This window comes from Ailuropoda melanoleuca, chromosome 14 (genome assembly GCF_002007445.2).
Source record: "Ailuropoda melanoleuca isolate Jingjing chromosome 14, ASM200744v2, whole genome shotgun sequence".
NCBI classification, from domain to species: Eukaryota; Metazoa; Chordata; class Mammalia; order Carnivora; family Ursidae; genus Ailuropoda; species Ailuropoda melanoleuca.
This window is the reverse complement of record NC_048231.1, coordinates 17,608,683-17,628,400: the sequence shown is the minus strand read 5'-3', so window position 1 is coordinate 17,628,400 and position 19,718 is coordinate 17,608,683. Positions and strand designations below refer to the sequence as shown.

The window sequence follows — 19,718 nt, the reverse complement described above, 5'->3', positions numbered from 1 at the left end:
GGGAGCCAGATGGCAGAGGCTGCAGGGCTGGCTCACACGGCTTCACAGGGCCCGGGGGGCAGACAGGGCCCAGAGCAGAGTGGCCTGAGAATCACAGCGCTGTGGTAGTGGGGGATTTCTGGTTACAGATCTGATTGTGCTGAAGGACAGCGCTGGAGAGGGGCTGAGGCGCAGCCTTCATGACGTATGGTGGCCCTCATACTCTGGTCCCCAAGCAACCTCTGGGAAGCTCTAGGGGTCCTGGCCTCCTCAACAAGAGCGTAAAGTCCCAGGCCAAGGGCCAGCCTCATCAGGACCTTGCTCCTGCCTCTTGGATGGGGGGTCAAGAAAGCCACTCTGATCCATGCTGAATGAGGGCTCATATAGCTCCCTGAATCCAGAGGATAGAACCAAAGAAAATGAGCGCAAGCTGCAGCAAGAGGTATTCTAGTTGGACACAAGGAAGCACTGGTCTGGGATGCTGAAGGGAGTAGCAGCTATTTCTGGGGAGGAAAAGACACATCCTTCTGTCTCTGATGGTCTATCTCTCTGGAAAAAACACGGTGGGGATCTCTGTCCCCTTTCTTCACTAGTTCCTCCATCCTGTCTCGCCCGTGTCTTGGTCCCCTCTCTCTCCTTTCCTGCTGGCCTCCTCCTTTTTTTTTTTTTTTTAAGATTTTATTTATTTATTTGACAGAAAGGGAGAGAGAGAGAACAAGCAGGGGGAGTGGTAGGAAGAGGGAGAAGCAGAATCCCTGCTGAACAGGGAGCCTGATGCAGGACTCAATCCCAGAACCCTGGGATCACGACATGAGCCGAAAGCAGATGCGTAACCGACTGAGCCACCCAGGCACCCCTGGCCTCTCCCTTCTACCTTCTTTGTGTGAGTGGGCCACCCCTCCCCAACTTGTCCCAGTATTGCTGGGGGCCTGTGAGCTTGGCCACACTCAATTCAGCCAATGTTTGCTGAGCCCTCTACCTGCTGGAGGTGAAAGAGCCCCCGGCCCTGCCCAGGGCACTTCCAGCCACATGGAAGGATCACACAGGGAAAGCAGTGCACATACCCAAGGGCCACAGGATGAGAAAGATAAAGGCCAAGGTAATGGGGCTCAGGGACCACAGCTCCCCCGGGGCAGGGAAGGCTTCAGAAAGGTGGCAGGCTAACAGAAACCAGTGGGGACAGGGGCAGTTTGGGCAAAGGGGACAGATGAGTGATGGAGGGAAGTAGAGAGTGGAATATTCCAGAAATGCCAGGCAGACTGGTGTGGCTGCAGAACTGGCATGAGCAGGGTCTGGTGAGATAACAGGAAGGTCCTGAATCTCAGATTGAATGATTTGTACTTAATTGTGTAGGCAATAGGGAACTATTGAAGGCTTCAGAGGAAGGGCATGACGTTACCCGGCTGGTACTAGAAGGGTTTCTAGATTTAGCTCCTATCTGGGGATCTCATGGAAGGCACCCGGCCCTGATTCTGAGCTCACGGGCTTGTCAGGGGTGTCTCGAATGTCACCTTTTGGTGAGGCCTGTCCTGATGACCCTATATAATAATGAAACTCCCCAGGCGCTCCCAGTCCCCCTCTCCTTCTCTGTTTCCCCCTGCATTGATCCCCTATCACCCTTTGTCCATAGAGTATGCTGTTCACTGTCGGCCCTCACCCCCATGAGAATAAAGGCCCCATGAGGGCAGGGCCTGTGTCTGTCCGTCTTGTGGCTGAATATCCCAGCGCTTCACCTAGTGCCTGGAATCCCAACAAATTCATTCATTTGTTGCATGAATAAAGAAAGACACAGCACCCCGCACGAAGCAGCATGGTCTAGTGTGTTCCTTCCCTGTCACTCCACTCCCAGCTTCCCGAGCTTGGCAGCACCAGAGCGGAAAATCTCTGCGAAAACCACACAGAGCTCTGCTTCTTCCCCACTGAGCCTCGCGCCCCTGCCAGGAGTCTGGGCAGACTTGGACTGTTTCTCCTCCCCACCCTTGCCAAAGACACCACCACTTCCCTTCATCTTGGAGCGGACGCCAAGCGAGGAAATTTTCACCAAGGAAAGCGAGAGGCTCGCAGGACTGAGGCAGCTGCCCACCCCACCCCCACAGCTTGGAAGAGCGCCTCTGATGGATGGAACAGAATAACCACAAGTCACTGCGCGCCCAGCCCATCTGCACAGGCACTGGACAGGTGCCCTGGGCACGTTGGTCCATTTTGGTCTCTCATCAACCCTACGGAATGGGTTTTATTCTCCCATTTTACAGATGGCAAAATGGAGACTCAGAGACGCTAACTGACATGGCCAAGGTCTCCCTGCCCGGTGAGGAGCCTGGTTTTGGACATGGGTCTGTCCTACTCCAACCCAGTGCCTGCCCCTCTGTGGCACAGGCCTCTCTTCTGCCAGGGAGACAGCACAGCTGCAGGGTGTAGGGCGGGCCAGGCTCGCTGTCCAGGGTGCGAGACCACGGGTGGTCTCTGCTGGCCTCGGGCTTCCCACCCAAGCTTCGGGAGCAGAGGTTCTGGTCACCTCCTGGTAATGAGTGAGGACATGCATGTCATGTCTGCCTGGCTTGAACTCATCCAAGAATGGGAGTTATAACCGTGGTCACTGCCGGCTCTGGCCTGTGCTGGGCGTCCTTTCCTCACTCTGATGTGTACCTGGAGGGCTGGAGTCCAAACGGTGCTCCCTGAATGTGAGGCCCCAGCAGATCCAAGGGAAACCAAACCCGCATCCAGGGCTGCTCAGGCTGGGGCATAGCTGGGGACGCAGAAGAGCCTGGATCAAGCCCTGAGCTGTGGGGCTGTCTGTGGCTGCACTTCGGTTCCTTACTTAGGGACTCAGTTCGCCCACCTTGAGGGTGGAAACCCTGTCTCTCAGCAAACACTCCTGATTCCTTATTATGTGCAAAGAAAATGATAAAGCTTCTGCTTTTGAGGCCCTTAAAGGACAGGTTAGACATAGTCACTGAATGGGCAATGGGGAGCCATGGATGATTCTGGAGCAGGGCAGCAAGAGGATTGCCCTGCTTCAGGAAGCAGTGTGTGGTTTTTGTCATGACCAGAGCGAGCATGTGCGAAGCACTCACTGACTGCTGGAGTTGTTCCGAGTGCTTTGCAGATATGAGCTTTAATTGTCACAGCCCCCCTGGGGTACTGTTGCTATCCCCATTCTACAGATGAAAAGACTGACGTCCACAGCAACGGCAAGGCTAGTAGGTGGTGGACTGGGACCTGAACCCTCCTTGCTCCTGAGCCTATCTTCTTTATCACGATTCGATGCTGCCTCTCACAGAGATTGGAACTGGAGGGACAAGGGTCCTGCATGGGCTGGGGCGGTGGGCATGGCCAGAGGGAGATCCTGCCTCTGACTAAGACTCCTTGCCCTGGAGGCTCTTTCAGGCTGGACCAGGAAATTAGGAGGGAGATGTGGCATCAAGCACTTTGATCTGCACAGAAAAGAACTATATCTACGATCCATCGCTTCTGTTGATAATGGCAACAGTCACAACGTTCTTGGCCAAGAGTCCACACAGGATAACTTCTTTGGTGGCAAAGAGATTTTAGAGACTCTCAAATAGAGATTATCTTATCCCTGTGAGAGCCTGCCTTGACCACCCAATCCTTTCTTGATTTTATTAACTTACTTACATTGGGAAGACAGCCTCACTGCGGTGCTAACTTGGCTTTAACGCCTTCTAGATTGGGATGTCTGATGACCACCAGTGTCCCTGTCACAAACGGGATGAGCTGCTAGGAGTCACTGGGTAGGTGGAAAGAGAGGAAAGGTGAGGGGGTGAGTAGGAGGAGAGACTGGCTGCGACCGGGCAGGGAAGAGGCAGCTGAACCCGGGAAGGGCTCCCTGAGACTCCTATGCTGTTCTGACGAAATTATAGCTGGTTCCTCTGAGACGTTCAGCTACGACACTGCCAACAGCACTACTGATGTAAGTAATGCTTGAGACATAAAAAGAGACTGAGGTTGGATCTATCACTAAGATCCCTACCAGCTCTAAGAGTCTACGAAGATACCATCTGTCATAATCCCTTCCTGAGGAACAAGTGTCGAGAGGCAGGGCACTGCTGGGAGGGCTGTATCTGGCTGCGTCTGGGCCTGTCCCAGACTGGGCTCAGCTGGCCAGGAGCCACATGGGACCCAGCTAACCGCTCAGCCTGGGGGCGTTTCTGCGGGGCAGGGGACATCCTGACCACAGCCAGAGTAGTCTTTGGCCCCCTTCCCAGGCTTTGGGAGCCAAGGTCACCTGGGACAGTGTCCTTTGGAGAGAGGACTGGGCTTTCCTGCACCCTCCCATCAGGTTGTGGGTTTAGGAGGGCTTAGGGAGAAGCCTTCATCCAAGCAGTGGCTGGAGAGCCACAGGGCATGGGCGATGGGGTGGCCACATTTCCCAAGCCCGACAGAATTGCTGGGGCTAGGGTCTCAGGCTGTGGGGTGGGACGGTGGTAAGAGCGCCTACCTGGACCAGCAGGTGAGGTGTGTGGCTCAGGCCAATGGGTGGTCACGGGCCCTCCCTCCTCCTGATCAGTCCTTAGGTGCTTCTGAGTGGCCCAGTCTTGTCCCTGCTCGGTTCTTGACCACGAAGCTGGCTCCTCCAAGGCTCTGTGGCACAGGGACAACAAAGCACTCTCAGATCTCCCCAGCCTCCCCGCAGCTCCTCAACTAGCCAAGCGGCCAAGCCCAACATGCTCGTCAGCATCTCTCCAGGAGGCCTGCCTCAGGAGAGTCCTCTTGGCAGGAGGGGCACCCCAGATGACCCCCAGTCTGTCCCCTATCTCTGCATCCAGCTGCCCATCCCTGGGGTGGGTGAACTGGGGAGCCATCCCTCATCCTAGGTAAGCACGAGCCTGAGGGGAGGGAGCCCATGGAGGGAGCACTGCACTAAAAGTCCAAACACTGGGATGCCTGGGTGGCTCAGTTGGTTAAGCACCTGCCTTAGGCTCAGGTCATGATCCCAGGGTCCTGGGATCGAGTCCTGCAGTGGGTTCCTTGCTCAGCAGGGAGACTGCTTCTCCCTCTACCAGCCACTCCTCCTGCTTGTGCTTTCTCTCTCTGACAAATAAATAAAATCTTAAAAGAAAATAAAATAAAAAATAAAAGTCCAAGCACCTAGGTCTGCTCTGCCACTTCCCTCCTGGTGACTTGGGGGCACCCCACTTTCCCACATGGGGGGGTTCAGCCTAGATACTCAGACACTGCCAGCGGGGACTCCAAGTAGGACTTCAGCATCATTTGGCGGGGGGGGGGGCTGGCTAAAATGCAGGTTTAGGGGCCCTACCCTAGCCCACTGAATCAGAATCTCCAGGAAGGTGCTGGGGATGTGCATTTTAACAGGTTCTCCACACGGATGCACACGAAATAAGGCTCGCTGGACTATGTGCCAGAAAAGGGCCACGGCTAGGGATGAAGCCTTGATCACATGCATAAAGGGTCATTGGTCCCTTTCCTGCAAGCAGCATCACAGCAGGCTTGTCTCTGCAGACAGACCAGCCAGGGGCCCCCGGCAGCTGCTGAAACCTCTCTAGGCCTCACTTCCTTGGGGCTAAGATGAAGAAGACTATCTCTTTGGTCCTTCCAGACTGAAAATTACAAAAGTAAGAGGAGGGGAGCCCACTGAGAAATTTAAAAAGGAAGTTCAGGGTGAGGCCCTTAAATAGTATTCTCCCTTTCTAATTGCTTTCTTCTTAATTATTCTTTTTAAATTCTGAAAATAACATGCTTATCGGGAAAAAAAAGCATTCAAAATAATGCACAGTGAAAAGTCCCCTTGTTCCCCTAAACCTCTGTCCCACTCCCGAACACAGCCTCATTTCCTGTGTAACTTTTCTGCAAAAATTTCCCCATAAATATTGACAAATACATGTCTACACCTGCATCTTTATTCTAAACCCAGCTGGGAACATATTGCCGGCACACTGTGTCGTTAGTTAGCAAGCATCACGCAGCTCTGCAAACCAGCGCAGACAGACCCTTCACTTTTGTGGCAGCTCGTGTGTTCCACTGAAAACTTTAATTTCTGTAATTTATGTGCATCTATTCCTGTTGATGGATGTTTAGGTAGTTTCTACCTTTCTCCTGCAAAAGACACCTTTGATTATTTATCTTTGTGCCTATGTGTGAGGTTAGCGGTAGGATAAAGACTAAGGAGTGGAAGGTTGGGTAGACCTCAAATTCCGAGAGATGTTTCCAAATTGTCTTCCAAAGAGGATGAACCCATTTGAACTGCCCAGCCATGCACGAGAGGGCCTGCTGCCTTCCACCCTCGACACCACCATGTGTTACCAAATCTTTAAACTTCACCAATATGAGTGTGGAAAAATGATCTCTTGTTTCCATGTGTCATTCTGGAATTATCAGAAAGGGCAGACATTATTTTCATGTTTATTGATTGATTGGCCTTTGCACTTATTTTTCTGTGAACTGCCTATGTCTTTTCCAATTTACTTACTGATTTTTTAAAGGATCTTTTTTTAAATTTAAATTTAATTTAGCTCACATATAGTGTATTATTAGTTTCAGGGGTAGAATTTAGTGATTTATCAATTGCATGTAATACCCAGTGTTCATTACATCAAGTGAAACTCCTTAATGCCCATCACCTAGTTAACCCATTCCCCTACCCCTCTCCCCTCCAGCAACCCTCAGAGTTCAGCATCTCTTATGGTTTGCCTCCCTCTCTGTTTTTATCTTACTTTATTTTTCCTTCCCTTCCCCTATGTTTATCTGTTTTGTTTCTTAAATTCCACATGTGAATGAAATCAAATGATATTTGTCTTTCTCTGACTTATTTCGCTTAGCATAATACCCTCTAGTTCCATCCACATTGTTGTAAATGGCAAGATTGCATTTTTTGATGACTGAGTAGTATTCCATTGTATCCATACACCACATCTTCTTTATCCATTCGTCTGTTGATGGACATCTGGGCTCTTTCCATAGTTTGGCTATTTTGGACATTGCTGCTATAAACATTGGGGTGCACGTGCCCCTTTGAATCACTATTTTTGTATCCTTTGGATAAATACCTAGTAGTGCAATTGCTGGGTCGCAGGGCAGCTCTATTTTTAAGTTTTTGAGGAACCCCCATACTGTTTTCCGGAGTGCCTGCACCAGCCTGCATTCCCACCAACAGTGTTAAGAGGGATCCCCTTTCTCCGCATCCTTGCCAACATCTGTCATTTCCTGAGTGGTTAATTGTAGCCATTCTGACGGGTGTGAGGTGGTATCTCATTGTGGTTTGGATTTGTATTTCCCTGATGCTGCGAGATGGTGATTTTTAAGAGGTTTTTCTAAACTAAAGCAATTAATCAACTTTTTGTCACGTGTATTGCTAACCGTCATAGGGCTCTTTTTTATTTTATTTATATCATTTTTGGCTTACAGAAATTTCATATTTTTCTATAGTCAAAAGTATTTCTTACTAGAGCATCTGAAGGATATTTGCCTTTGTTTTCCACTAGTACTGTTCCGGGTTTTCTTTCTTTCTTTCTTCATTTTAATCTTTTTTTTCTAGACTAAATTTTGGTGTAAGGAGCAGAGTAGGGCCCAGCTTTATTTTTCTCCCAAAGGGCTAGAGAGTTGCCCCAAAGTCATGCTGGAATAATTTATTCCCTCCTTCCACCCCACCACCCTCCCTCTAAATTCAAGATCTCAATTTAACTATGTAGTAGGATGGACACAAAGGGCATGACCTCTGAGTCAAGTGCTGGTTCAACTTCCAGCTTCCCTGGATCTAAGAAAAGTTACCTGACCTTCCTGCACCTTGGTTTCCTCCTCTAAAAATGGTAATAACAGGAGCACCATCTATGGTGAGGATTAAGGGAGTTATTTTGGGTAAGGGGCTGTCTGTAAGAGACTCACCAGAGTGAGCTGTGAAGACACATATAGGCCGTAAGCAAAAGGATGGGAGAAGATATTGCATGTAAATGGGAACCAAAGAGAGCAGGGGTGGCCACACTGGACCCAGACAGAGTAGACGCAAAGTCCAAAACAGCCACAGGACACAAAGAAGGCTATTCCATAATGATAAAAAGGTCAATTCTCCAAGAAGAGACGATAATTATAAAGATACGTGCACCGAACAGCAGGGCACCTAACTATATAACACAGAACTGAAGGGAGAAAAAGTAACTCAGCAGAAAAGGGGGTTTTCATAAACCACTTTCAGTAATCGGTAGAATCACCAGACAAAAGATCAATGAAGGACACAGAGGACTTGAATATATTCAACACCATTGACCAACTGGTCCCAACACACAGATGCGGGACACCCCACGCAAGGGCTGCGGAACACACGCTCTTCGCAAGCGCGCACAGACGGGGTCTCCAGGGTGGGTCCTGCGCTCGGCTCCCGGTGGGGGGCGTCCCACAGAGCCTGGCACGCGGAGACCCCCGCATGGCTACGAGGACTGTGATCACCACTGTCTCCCAGATGTGCTTGGGTCTCTGTCTAGATACACGGTTCTGTTCCCTTGATCTGTGAGCCAGTTTCACCATTTGACAAATAGTACCAATGTCAGGTCCTCTTCTGAGTGCTGGGGAACCGGAAGTGAAGGGCAGTAGTGAGACCGGTTCTTTCCGCCTCCGGTTAGACTGACTTCCAGTGACGTTTAGCGCGTTGACTGCTACTGTAAATATCTCCTCCCATTATATTTTCTAAGAGGCTAAAGTTTATATGTCATAAATACCATTTTAATATTTATTAGCAGTCGTCTTACTATATTCTTTTATTATTTCTTGTAGATTTGCAGTGGATAACCTTGTTCTTTTTTAATCCAGGTAATCATGCTTATGGTCTACAACTTTCATGGATAAATTGGCCTCCTTTTATAACTTCTGCCTTCAAAATTTGTATTGGAGTGTACTTCTAGAAGAGTGTTAAAAAAGGTTCAAGGTAAGAGTGGTCATTTTTCCTTTGTATGTGTGTGTACAGATATACATGTATGTACGTATCCAGTTTTCCCAACACCATTTGTTGAAGAGACTGTCTTTTTCCCGTTGTGTATTCATTCCTCCTTTGTCGAAGATTAGTTGACCTTATAATACATGTATATACATGTATATCTGTACACACACATACACACACATGCATAAAATTATGTTAAGCAATATCCATCTATTCCTATTAAATAAGAGTTAAAATGGAGACCTTGAGTAGTCAAAGCCATCTTGAAAAAGAAAAGAAAAGCTGGAATATCAGATTTCAAGTTATATCACAAAGTGGTAGTAATCAAAACAGTATGGTATTGGCACAAAAAGAGACACTAGATCAATGGAATAGAATGGAAAACCCAGATATAAACCCCAAATTATAAGGTCAACTAATCTTCAACAAAGGAGGAATGAATACACAACGGGAAAAAGACAGTCTTTTCAACAAATGGTGTTGGGAAAACTGGATAGCAACATGCAGAAGAATGAAACTGGACCACTTTCTTATACCATACACAAAAATAAGTTCAAAATAGATTAAAGACCTAAATGTGAGACCTGAAACCATAAAAATCCTAGAAGAGAGCACAAGCAATAATTTCTCTGACATCAGCTGTAGCAATATTTTTCCAGATATGTCTCCTGAGGCAAGGGAAATAAAAGCAAAAATTAACTATCGCGACTACATCAAAAATAAAAAGTTTTTGCACAATGAAGGAAACAAAACTAAAAGGCAGCCTACTGAATGGAGAAGATATTTGCAAATGACATATCTGATAAAGGGTTAGTATCCAAAATATATAAAGAACTTATAAAGCTCAACACCCCAAAACCAACTAATCCAATTAAAAAATGGGTAGAAGTCATGAACAGACATTTTTCCAAAGAAGACATCCAGATGGCCAACAGACACACGAAAAGACACTCAATATCATTCAACAGGGATATGCAAATCAAAACTACAATGAGCTATCACCTCCCACCTGTCAGAATGGTTAAAATCAACAACACAGTGCTGGTGAGGATGTGAAGAAAAAGGAACACTCATGCACTGTTGGTGGGAATGCAAACTGGTGTAGCCTCTGTGGAAAACAGTATAGAGGTTCTTCAGAAAATTAACAATAGAACTACCCTACGACCTAGTAATTGCACTACTGGGTATTTACCCACAAAAAACCAAAAACACGAATTCAAAGGGATCCATGCACCCCTGTGTTTACAGCAGCATTATTTGCAATAGCCAAACTATGCAAGCAGCCCAAGTGTCACCCACGGACGAAGGGATACAGAAGATGTGGTGTATATAACAATGGAATATTATTCCACCATAAAAAAACATGAAATCTTGCCATTTGCAATGACATGGATGGAGCTAGAGAGTATAATCCTAAGCGAAATAAGTCAGAGAAAGACAAATACCATATGATCTCACTCATATGTGGAATTTAAAGAAACAAAACGAACAAAGGAAAAAGAGAGAGGGGGGACAAACCAAGGAACAGACGCTTAACTAGAGAACAAACTGATGGTTAACATAGGGGAGGTGGGTAGGGGGATGGGTGAAATAGGGGATGGGGATTAAAAAGTATACTATCATGATGCAAGAAAATAAAATGCTAAAAACATTTTTAAAAAAGGAGATACAATCAGGAACATGTGTTGAACTTTACCAAATGCCTTTAAGCCATTTTTAGCATTTATGGGGCTGTTTATGTGAGTTTTCACCTCTTTTGACCTATTACTTTGTTCAAGATAGTCCCACTTGCTTGTGGTGTATTGGTTTTTTAAACGTAGCGCTGTGTGATTCCATTTGTTGCTATTAATTTGTGAATTTTGCACCAATATTCATACATTTGATATATTTTCAGTAATTTTTCTCTTTGGTGCTCTTTGGCAGTGCTGTGGGGGCTTCACAGAATAATTGTGACTCTTTCCTTCTCTATGACCAGGTCTCGTTGGTGCAGCTTAAAAAACATGTAATTAGGGGCATCTGGGTGGCTCAGTCAGTTCAGCATCCGACTCTTGATTTTGGCTCCGGTCATGACCTCAGGGTCATGGGATCGAGCCCCGCATTGGGCTCCGTGCTGGGCATGGAGTCTGCTTGGGATTCTCTCTCTCTCCCTCTCTCTCTCAAAATAAATAAATAAAATATTTTTTTAAAAACAGAATTATCCTTTCCTTGAAGGTTTATAAAAATTCAAAGTTGGCTAAACCTCAGGTTTTTGGGGGCGGAGTTTTATGAAAACTCAGTTTCTCTCATGATTATTGGTCCATTCAGGCTTTCTAGTTAGTTCTTCAGGGGTCAAACTGGTGATTTATGTCTTCTCAGAAAGCTATCAGTTTCAGCTGATTTTCAACTGAATTTACATGTGGTCAAGCACAGTATCCTCTAAGAATTCTTTCTCTCTTTTCTGTATCAGTGGCTGTTTCCCTGTTCTAATGTTCAATTTTACATATTTGGCTCATTCCTCCCCCAACCCCCATTAGATTACTTAGACCTTAAAAAATCATCCAATGACCCATGCTGTTCAAACAGTAACCTACTGACCATGTGCACAGCCCAGAGACGGAGGAGCTGGCATCAGGGACGGGGACGAGGAGGGTAGTGAGGGACGGGCATTCAGAAAACATTTAAAAAGTGCAGAGAGCCCCTGCACATATGCCCTGGCCTTGAACATCCGGCATCTCCCTTTCACAAGTCCCCCACACCCAGGAACACCCAACAACTCCCACCCTGTCTTCAACGCCCAGCTGTCACCTCCTCTTGGAACCTTTCCTGGCTTCCCTGGGAAAAGTCGACGCCTTTCCTCTGACATTCAAGATTACATTTTTTTTTTAATTTTGAAAAAAATTTTAAGATTTTGTTTTTAAGTACTCTCTACACCCAATGTGGGGCTCAAACTCACAACCCCAAGATCAAGAGTCGATGCTCCATTGACTGAGCCAGCCAGGCGCCCTTAATTTTTAAAGCTTTTTTTTTAAAGATTTTATTTATTTATTTGAGAGAGAGAGAGCACACAAGCGAGAGGAGAGGCAGAGGGAAAGAGAGAGAAGCAGACTCCCCGCTGAGCAGGGAGCCGATGAGGGGCTCAATCCCAGGCCCCGGGATCATGAGCTGAGCCGAAGGCAGATGCTTAACCGATGGAGCCACCCGGGTGCCCCATAATTTTGAAAACTTTAAAGCACAAAAAATTAAAAGAATAAAACCAATGGAATTAACCCATGTTAACATTCTGTCATTTTTGCCTCAGATCTATTTTGTTAAAAGAAGCATTACTGACAAATTAAAAGTCCTTCCTTCTATCCACCAGCGCCAGCTCATCCTTTTCCTGCCAAGACCACAAGTGTGAATCTGGTAGCTACTGCCACATGTTGGTATCCAGAAATCACAAACAGTTTTGTTTGGGATTTCCGCTGAAATTAAATGTTCATGAATGGTATTATTCTGCAATTTCCTATTTCTTGAAATATTGTTTGAGATTTATTTTAGTTAATATAGATAGCGTGCGTGTTTCTTGAGGTGCAAGTTACAAAACATAAAATTCCCCAATTCCATGTGTTTTAACTGCTGTGTAAGATCACGTTTTCAGGTATCTGCCCCACACTGTGGGTGCTGAAGATGCCGATGTGGAGACCTCTTTCGTGCTTCCAGCATTACTGCCCTAGAAATCCTTGGAACTGTCTCCTCCCGCACACACGTGAGTGTCTCGAGGTAATTAGATGAGCAACGGTTGGTCATAAAGTATGTACATTTTCAGCTTTGAATGTCATTGCCAAAACGTCCCCTGGCGCTTCATCCCACCATTATTCTACCATTTCTGCAGCTGTTGCCATGGTCAGTTGACTTGCCTACCTGCCCCCTCCCCACAGTTAGCAGAGGGCATGTGTGTGACTGGCACTCAATGAACGCTTGACAAATGGAGGGATGAGCTCACTGTCTAGCACAAGAGACAGACTCTAATGGGACAAGTGCATTAAAGGCTATGAGACCTCCCCTGGCTGAGATCCAGGGAAGGCTTCACGGAGGAGATGGCATAGGAGGATCTGACCGAATGAAGATGGGGATGACAGAAGGACTGGGTTGGGAAGAGGGGGTGGGTCAAACTAGCCCAGGCATGTTTGATTTGCCAGAGTGGTGGTTCTTAGCTCAGCTGAGGGGTGAGCATGAGCGGGGAGGGAGGGTAGAGAAGCCCAGGGTGTGTAGTTTGTAACATCTTCAAGGTGATCTGATCCATCCCCCAGACCACGCAGGAAGAGCCCCTGAGCCAGAGCAGAGTGTGTGGAAAGTGGGAAGGAAGCAGGAGGCCAGGCTAGAAAAGGTAATTGGGTTTAATCCAAGCTCAGTCTTCAATGGCAGACTCTAGGGAGCCAGTAAGAAGTGACCAGGTCAGAGATGGGCTCAAAGGTGACTCACCTGATAAGCAGGCAAATTGCTGTGATATCCAGTCCCTGCAATAGGCGTAGGTCAGAGAGCCTGCCCCTCCCCACCTCTCTCCCTCCTCTGTCTCTGGGGACAGATCAGGCCACCGGGCCTGGCCTTCTGCCCCAGACCCACAGGAGTGTGCTGGGACTTGGGCCCCTCCACATCCTCCACTTTGCAGCTCTGTGAGTCCAGGCCATTGTGCCTGTCCCCTCCATCCTGGCTGTTCCAGGCAGGTGCCCAGGCCAGGGGGCTGTGGAGACCCTCCATGAAGCATGAAGCCAGGGCCCCTGCACCGAATCTCCTCTCCCTGCCTAGCTCAGCCCCTGCGATCAAGCCTGCAGTGTGTCCTGGGGCCGGCGGTGAGGGTGGTGGGAATCCTGCCTTCCATATTCCCTGCTGTCCTTCAGCAGTGCCTGGCTCTGGGCACCTGGCCCAGAGTGGAGGGAAAGGGGAGACACGAACGACCTTCACTTCCAAGTCCTTTTGTCTTAAGCCACTTCAGCAAAACCACGGGCAGCGCAGCGGCGAGAGCAGGTGAGTGGCGGATGTGTCAGCTGTGCTCTGGGGAGGAGGGACACTCCACAGCAGTCAGACAGGCCTGGAGCCGGTTTGGGTTCGGCTGCTTTGGTGTGTGTGCGCGCGTGTGTGTGCAGCTATGGCCGTTAAAGCCTCTCTGAGCCTCAGCATTCCCATCTATCAAGTGGGCTACTCACACCTGCTCTGCCCCTTCCCTGGGGTGTGCAGGGGATTAAAAGGAATCACAAGGAATGTGAGGTCACTCAGTGGCACCAGGACCTCAGGGCAGGGACATGGTTCAGGCTGTTGTCCCACTACCTGAGCAGCTCTCCCCAAAGCCTGGCCTAGTGTGCAGGTTTGGGCACATGAGATTCCAGCCCAGAAGGGCTCCAGTCCTACTGAAGGACAGACATCCCCCACACGCATCCCCCACGCCCAAACACACCCTCCGGTTCTGAGACCTCCCCATCTGCCAGATCTTTTGGAGGGAACAGCTCAGTTCAAACCCTGCCAGAAGCCATCCACACTGTTGGTCGGCCACTGCCACCAAAACGTGGCCGGCCCACCCAGCAATCTTGGACAGCCCGCCACTGAGCAGGTAAAGGGGGAGATCATGGAAAGGGGGCTCCTGGTCCCTAAGCACATGCAGGCACGTGCGCCTTCCTGCTTTCTGCCCCTCACCCTCCTGCTGGCCCCCCAGGAGATTATTTCACCAGGGTGGGAACGGAAGACTCGTAGGTAAAAGCGAAGCGAGCATATAATGAAGCAGGTGGAAACTCAGCTCCCAAGTGCCCCAGACAAGGTGTCTGTGTGTGCCTTGTCCCTCATGCTCCCATGCCCCCCAACACAGCCCAGTCGGTGTCCCCATGGGGCTCATTTGCCCTCTGTAGTATTTCCCACCTACGGTCCAATCATGGCCACTCAGACACCTGAGGTGCTGAGGCCCCCACATCAAAGCCCAGCCCACGGCCATATCCCCAGCCAAGTGGCCACAGGCGCGTCTTGCCCATCTGTATCTCCAAAGACCTCAGGATGCCCTTGTCTTTTGACAGGATCCCATGGCCTGAGGCCAGTGTCCCTCTGGCTGGGCCCAATTCTGAGAAGACCAGTTGATCTTGTCTTAAGAGGGCTCATGCTGAACAGCAGGGTGGAAGGGTGGGAAAGACAGACCGTGGCAGCCCAGGACACGTGGATCCCGGTTTTGCAAGCGGGTTGAGGCTTCAGGACCCTTTTGGAACAATCTGAATCACCAGGAGGCAGCAAGGGGTGACTGCAGGCATCCCCCCACCCCCGCCTCCCTGCCTCTGCATGTTCCAGAAGCCCCAAGGTGCTGGGAAGTACGGCAGCAGCTTGGTCACATTCCCTGCCCAGAAACATGGGACAGAGGGTTCTGGCCACAGGTGGTCTTCACAAGAGCTGCGTCAGTTTGCCCAGGGCAGTCTAGACAGGTCTATGACAAGGACACACGGTACCTCATGAGCTGCCAGGTTCTCATCCCAGCTCCCCCTGGAACCCTGTTTTGCACAAGTTGCACCAGCCAACTCATGGAAAGAATGGGGAGTCAGGTCCACATCACCCATGCTGATGGGTGAGTAACTCAGGAAAACCATGGTTCTCCCAGGGCAGACAGGAGAGGACACGGGGCCCTGCCTCAGGGCTTTAAAGTGCTTTAAATAGTGCTTCAAAGCTGCTGATCTCACTTCCTCAGAGCATTTTCATTACAGCCGTTCCCAGAGTGAGCCTGCCGGAGGCCCTGAGGGCCCCATGGACTCCTGCACCCTGGACGCTGTGTGCAAAGAGCTCCCAGCCCTTTATGCCCATTATCTCCATGGTTCTTCCACCAGCTGCTTCCCAGGAAGAACCAGAGGAGAGAGAGTGTCCCAGGGCTCTGACAGTCAGTGGAGAGGATAGCCAACGAAAGGGACCGGAAGCCCTCAAGGGCCAAAACACAACCTGAAGCGTGTTGGGGAGGGACGGCCTGCCTTCCAAACCTTGGAGGGGTGCCCCAGACTGGCCGCAGGGGAGAGGGCATCCTCCATAGATGAAAAACCACATTGTCGCCAAAGAAGCTGGAAACAGACAGCTTCGACCTACACCACAGTCTCCAGGAATAACACTTCCCGTCTGTAATGAATGCAGTGACATGTTTCCAAAGCCTTTAGACCCAACTGGGGAAGGTGTTTGCACGCCCAGCTGTGAGGGAGGAAAACCAAGGGCAGGGTGCCCGCCAACAGGGACTCTGGTCCAGAACCAGGTGCCCTGCTCCTCTGCCAATGGTTCCTCTCCCACGAGCCAGGAGCCTTTCTGCAGCCCGACCCTGGCTCTGCTGTCCGGGAGGGACACACCACCAGCTTCCCAGGACCACCGGGCAATGGCCTTCCTCCTGGAGAAGGGCTGGAAGGGACCCTCTGGGCATCCCAGCAGAGAGGCTAGACACCTGGTGGGTCCTCTTCTCTCTCTGGCATTGTACTGTCTGTCACCCCAGGTGCAGCTAGTTCTGGTCTGGTTTACTGGGAGCCCCATCCCTTCCCACAGGTCACCCCAGTGATTACTGGTGACCCTCAGACAGCCCAAGCCATCCTGCAGAATCACCAGGGTCCAGCTTCAGGGGCTCCGTGTTCAGGGGGTGTGTCCGAAGAGCCCCACCTCACGTGCCAGGAACACGTAACTCCCTTTCACCAGAATAAGGCTGGGCTGGGCTGGGCAGAAACTGCCATCCTGCCATGCTTCAGAGGGGTAACTGAAGGCACCAGCCCGTGGGTCCTCTCCCAGCTGTGGTCACAACTGCCAGCACCCAGCAACAGGGAAAGGGGCACTTGCCCCTGAGAGCCCCACAGAAACCATGTGTCCCCTGTGCGAGCATAACAGGAAGGTAACCGAGTGCCTTTGGCTCCCGTCTTCTAGCTGCTTCTTTCTTTCTAACTTGAAAACATCTCATAAAGGAGGAGAAAATGCTGGAGACATCCCCTCTCACTGACAGCCCCCGCCACCCCTCAGGAGGCACTCAAGGCCTCACCCTACCAGGGCTGGGGGCTGTGGACCGAGAGGAGAGAGGAAGGGGCCTCATCCACAGCCCTGTGGTGGGCCAGGAAGTAGTGACCTGTGTGTGGGTGAAAGACCTGGATCAACTCACGGCACCCTCTGTGCCTCAGTTTCCTTGCCTGCACCATGGCGCTGGCTGGCTCTAGCTCTACAGTAAAATATAGCTCTCTCCCTACCTCAATTTCCCTCCAGAAAAAGGCATCTGCTTCGGACAGAAAGAGGACAAGGTGAATTCGGGAAGAGTTCACCTCCGGGAGCCACAGATCCAACAGTAGTCCATTTCTCCTGGGGACAGGAGTTGGGGAGAGAGCAAGGGTGAGATGCTGCACCACAGAGTGGCGGAGACACAAGGCCGTCTTCCCAACATGGTTCCCGGCCTCTTCTCCAGTGAGATACAGGCCGTCAAAGCAGAAGTCCATCTCCTTGTCCCCTGCACTTCCCCCAGCGGCCCGGGAACTTGCAGTTGGCTTTCATCAAGGCGGGTACAGAGACTGAAGCTCGGAACTGGGTGCCCCCTTGGGCCTTCCTATCCCAGAAGCCAACTCTCCCTCTCGCCCTGAACCCACAAGGAGGAGTAGAGGCCCACCGTCCCCTCTGCTCAGATGAGCATTCTTCATGAGCAATTTTCGCCCGTCCCCAGACAATTCTTATCCTTGCAGTGTTCACACCCATACACCTGAGAGCCCATGCAGAAGTTGTAACCTCCTCCATTCTAGGGGATGGGGAAAGAGGGCCCTGCAGTGGGGTGGTTCACCCCAAATTGGACTAGAGGTCTAGAGAGCAAGATTGCCCCCTGCCCCTCCAGAGAGCATCAGATGGTCAAGGCAGTCCCTGGGAGGACAGCTCTGTAGGACCTGCCACGTGACCTTGGTGAAGCCACAGCACCCCTGGGCCTCAGTTTCCCCAGGTCCATCACCCAAATCCGAAGTTTCTCTCTCAAGGCCAGGAGGGGGATTGAGGCAAGAACCTTCCTTTGAAAGCATATGAGAAAAGGTGGCATCCTCTAGCCCTGGGCGCCCAGGAGCCCAGCCCACTAACACATAATGAGACCCCCACCCGGCAGCCAGCAGCAGTGACGCTGTCATAACTCATAACGGTGAATTTGACTGCGGGGGGGGGNACCCCCACCCCTCCCAGTCCGAGGTCCCGGAAAGCATAAAACAAGCAGTCCCTCCCCACCCCCTCCCCTGTCCAGGACCCGGATTCTGGGCCCCTTCTCCCGGCCAGATCAGTCCTGGCTCAAGCACCTGCGTGCTCACCACATCTGCGCCCTGGGCGGGGTACTCCGGCCGCCGGGAGACGATGACAGGCAACACGCTCCTTACCTGGGAGGAGACAGCTAGCCGGTCCTCCTCGCGGGCCTGGTGAAGCCAGCCCCACCTGGCAAGGGACTGTCAGCAAATTCCCCTCTGCATCACCGCGGGAGCGGCATCCCGGCTCCTCCCCGGCTGGAGCCAACCTTGGCTCCGCCCCAAGGCTGCTCTGACCCACCGGGGAACCCAGGCTGGATTATCAGATACAAAGGCCCAGGCTCCGCCTCAGAGACCCTGTCGCTACCAGGAACCATCTGCAAATTACCATCGCAAACGCACAAGGCTGCCGGTCCCTTGCAGCAATGGCTCCAGCACCCTCTGATGCCCTGGGCCTCGGCAGCTGTCTTGCTGCTCTCTGCCCACCCTACCACCTCACTCCTACCCCAAGCTCTCCTCTGAGGCTTGCCCCCCTTCCGAACCTCCCCACCGGTGCCAGCCAAAGCAAGAAAAGATGCACAACCACGCAAGGTAGCAGCGTTCTGCCCCGCCCTGGGACCGGCTCCTGGCGCCCAGTGGCTGGCACCCCCTCCTTCTTCCCCAGCAGAGCAGAGATCCACACATTGACCACAGCCCTGCCTGGGAGGCCCAAAGGAGTGGGCTGGGTCATTTCCAGTTTGCCTGGGCCTCAGTCCCCTGCGTGTCTGCAGTTTCATCAAAGTCCAGGCTATTCTGCCAGAGACAACTACTTTGGGCCCTGGAGGCAGGTCCCAGTGTTTGAACCCCCAAAGATCAGTATGCAGAGTAAGGGGTAGTAGTGAACACAGCTCTCACTTTACCAGGCAGGGGCCCAGTCACGTTTATTTAATAGACATTGTCCCACACTGTCAGTACAATAGCTAATGAGTGAGGAGAGCTGAAAAGGGACTGTCCCCAGTTTTCTAAGGGTAAGATATTGATCATCAGGGGTCGTTAGCAATCAGATGAGAAGACCGTAGAGGAAGCAGCTGAGTACAAGGTAGAGATGCTGCAGGGAGGGGAGCTGTGCTTTCAAGGGTTGCTTCCCAACGAGATAAATGCAAGAGCAGTGTTTAAGAACTCTAGCTGCCTGGATTTGAATCCCAGATGGGCCTTCTAAACATGGGGCTCAACCTCTGGGAGCTTCACTCTTTGCATATGTAAAATGAGGGCAATAATAATAATAACAACATTGTCGGGTGGCTGTGAGGATGAAATGAGATATTGTCTACAAGGTAGGTGCTCAGTGACTCAGTGGATGTTGCCGTTGTTACAGTACTGGTGGTACTGGCGGGGGACAGAGAAGCCTGAACAGAAGCAGCTTGTCCTCTCTTTCCTCGCTACCTCCTTACAGAACTAGTGTCTGACCGACCGCAGGGTGGAAAGACTAAGGGTCTTGTGTAATGGGGCTCATAGCTGTTGCTTTAGAAAGGCCCTGTGTTAAGTGGAAAAAACATGGTCTTCAGACCCAGTTGAACAGATCTGGGCTTTGTCTCTTACTAGCTGTGTGACCTTGTACCAATTACTTAACCACGCTGAGCTTAACTTCCTCATCTGTA

General features: G+C 50.6%; 1 protein-coding gene across 7 annotated transcripts in view; it reads right to left on the bottom strand.

Moving 5' to 3' along the window:
• The window catches only part of TMEM63C (transmembrane protein 63C), a 69,110-nt gene extending 50,452 nt beyond the window's left edge, over positions 1–18,658 (bottom strand). For 2 of the 7 annotated variants that reach the window (XM_034642795.1, XM_034642797.1), the window contains exons 1-2: positions 18,217–18,656; positions 4,439–4,581 (exon numbers count right to left, since the gene is read on the bottom strand). The gene's annotated coding sequence lies outside the window, so the exon portion shown is untranslated. Of the gene's footprint in view, positions 1–4,438; positions 4,582–18,138 lie in introns of all 7 variants that reach the window. The other 5 variants (XM_034642792.1, XM_034642796.1, XM_034642798.1 and 2 more) reach the window with 5 other exon arrangements.
• Between the last annotated feature and the right edge of the window lie 1,060 nt (positions 18,659–19,718).